At 40.2% G+C, this 3052-nt stretch overlaps 1 long non-coding RNA gene across 1 annotated transcript; it reads right to left on the reverse strand.

The window, feature by feature from the left end:
• Positions 1 to 670: 670 nt before the first annotated feature.
• Positions 671 to 1419, reverse strand: LOC119882289. Its single transcript, XR_005440488.1, has 3 exons — positions 1404 to 1419; positions 1240 to 1314; positions 671 to 1170 (listed from the first exon to the last, which is right to left on the reverse strand). It is a non-coding gene; the product is annotated as an uncharacterized LOC119882289 (long non-coding RNA).
• Between the last annotated feature and the right edge of the window lie 1633 nt (positions 1420 to 3052).

The raw sequence follows: 3052 nt of genomic DNA on the forward strand, positions 1-3052 counted from the left end.
TTTATTAGTAGCAAGTTTGTTTATGTTATAACATGTTATTCTGTCATTCTTGTGTTTATTTTGGTATTTCGGTGCAACTTCTGTATTGGAACTCTTATTTTGAAGTTTGAAGGAAGCGGTAAGGAAGAAAAACAAACGAGTGTGGACGGCGGAGCAACACGGTTGTTTTACCGTCGTTGGTTCTCTCCGGGCCAACTCAACGCGTAAAACTAACAATTAAGATAGCCACTACAGATCTATCAACTTATTCACAGTTGGACTATTTTCTTGCAAGTGTGTTATTTCCCTTTTAAATTTAGAAATGACATCAGAAAATAATGCTTTCGGGAGACTTCCAGTATGTAGACGCATAGTCAGCTGGTCCCCACAACTTAGCCTTTAGCTTACCTTTTAAAGATTTTTAGTTTGCAACAGGCTAGTGTAACTGTACTGACTATTTTGTGTTTCGAATATGTCTAAAACTATGGAAGATTTAATTGGACTTTAATATTTGTAACCCACAGAAAACAGGGTGATGTGTACGCACAACTGTTTTTACACATGTGGCAGAGACGAGCGGTCTATAACACTTGAGAAGCTGAAATTGTCTGACAACGCCACTTGGGATAAGCCCAAGACCTTTAAAGCACACAGATCATTTTATCAAAATTAGGGGGCAGAGACAATCAAGTAATTAAAAAATACAATTTTATTTTGTCATATATTAAAATAGCAACACCTGCTCTATTAAGAAGAGATATATAATGCGTATTAGAGAAAAAAAACAAAACCAACCATTCAAAAACAAACCTGCATGCGTAATTAAAGGATCAAAATCAACCCCCCCCCCCAAACAAACCCACATGCAATATACATCCAGTTAATGCCAATATTTACAGAGCCAATGTCTGGATATTGAAACACTTAAACGTATCACTCCAAACCAGTTCTGTGCATCCAGGACAGTCATATCCAGACACTGTTTGTATCAATACACAGCAGAGTTTTATACCGATATCCAGAACAGCAAGAGTAGGAGAAACGCGCCGGGGAGTGTTAACCTCTTAGATAACTGTGGCACCCATCAGCCTCGACAGCAGCATGCACACGGCTGTTGCTCGGTCCCGCGCTTTACGGGACATGCCACCATCAGACCCCAGCAGGGGGGCAAGCAATCCACACAGCACCCAACTATAACAAATAAGACTATCAGATCTTGATAAACACCAAATAGGACGAAGAGGGAGGCATGCAGCTTACCGAGATACCCAATGCCAGCAGCCCAGTATTCATCTATCCACACGGGGAATATCCACGGCCGAAACAAAGTCGGCTCTATGAGAGAACGCTCATTAGTGCCACCCGCCCAACAATGCAAACACTGAAAGGCACAAAGATAAAAAAAAAAAACAAGACTTCCTTACCACTCCGCAGTAAACTAACAACCTCTGGCAACGGCAACAAACGTGCAGCACGCCAGCCCAGACACGTCTCCACACCCAACAGGAGAAGACAGAAACCCAAATGAGTCTACCACACAGGCTTAAAAAGGCAACTCCCCACCTCTCCCAATCAAAGGGGATGAGCCCCAGGTGTGCTGGTGCGCCTTCCAGTACACAGGTAAGAGGGAGGGAAAGAAAACCTCATCCTGCCACACACACTTGCAGATTACTTCGTGTGAATTTGTGGTTCATTTTACATTTGTAACTTCCTTTTTACACATTTGTGTAATTATGTCCAATGTGTACTGCAGAGATCTGTAAATAAATATATACACAAATATCACACAATTTGCAAATACACACAATTAAATCTGTACAAAGGTCTTTTTTTTTCACATACAAAGTGTGATTTATGCATTTGTGGATACATTTCTACACACAAAACTGTTTTTACACATTTGCGGATTGCTTCCTGTCACGTGACATTTGTAACTTCCTTTTCACACATTTGTGGAATTTTGTCCAATCTGTCCCGCTGAGATGTGTAAACAGAGATCTGTTTGAGAGCAATTTACTGGGTACACCAGCAGGTGGGAACAACATTCTCTCCCGTGATTTGAAAGGATATTCATGGCACCAGAGCCCTCTGCATGTCACTAGCTAGCGTCATCCTCATCTGTAGAGACAACAAGGAAAAGGACTGTAGCCTTGTTTCAACAGTTTGCTAACTTTGTGTCTCCTGTGGTAAGTTAGCTATGTAACGTTAGCCCATGTTAAACGTAACAAGCTCATATTAAATCATTTAGTTCACCTAGAGATTTTATGATTTTCACAATAATTGGTTATTCCCTCTACAACTGGAGTTAGCATACCACTCTCTTGCCTCCATTTACCGCTGTCCGGTGATCAGTTAGCATTTAGGTATATAGTGATAAAATCACTAGGCTAGGATAATTTGACAGATCAGTGCAGAATGATCATTATCTTAGTGACAGTAAACCATGATGTCAAAAGTGTTACTGTAATAATATTGTTTTTCCCAGTAACTAGTAGTGTAACTAATTACTTTTCTAAAACAGTAATATTATTACAGTTACTAAGGCAAGTAACACTGCGTTACTGTTACTGAACCATACACTGTATAAAGAAATAGCTCCTGCCATTATTGTGTCACAGTCTAAGATGCAAAGATGCAAAGAACATTGTCCTCTAGTGTAAACTCTGTGCAACCAGCAAAAAGCTTTCAACCACGAACATTTCTACATCTGATTTATTGAAGCATCTGCTGAAGCAGCACAGCTTACAGAAAGAAACTCATGAGGGCCGTGAAAGCAGTGTTTCCCATAAAAGGCCTATAATTTGGATAGGGCCGCCAAATATTGCTATTCAAATTTTTTTTACTAGGTGTGGGCTATTTAAAATAATTTTTGATTGAGGAGCTGTTTTGAGGAGTAATAAGTAACTGGTTATATATTACAATTTCTGAGTACCTTGCCCAAACTGGATGTCACTGCACTGTGTTTCTGTTGTATGATTACGGGATTGGCGTGAAGAGGATTTTCTACATTATATCAAGGAGCCTTTCCCTTTTCTCAGCAGCACCTTGGCCTCCTCCTGTCTGAGCTGCTACT

This window comes from Micropterus salmoides, unplaced genomic scaffold (genome assembly GCF_014851395.1).
Source record: "Micropterus salmoides isolate LMB-PRFRI ecotype aquatic unplaced genomic scaffold, ASM1485139v1 Ms_hic_scaffold_3, whole genome shotgun sequence".
Lineage (NCBI taxonomy): Eukaryota > Metazoa > Chordata > Actinopteri > Centrarchiformes > Centrarchidae > Micropterus > Micropterus salmoides.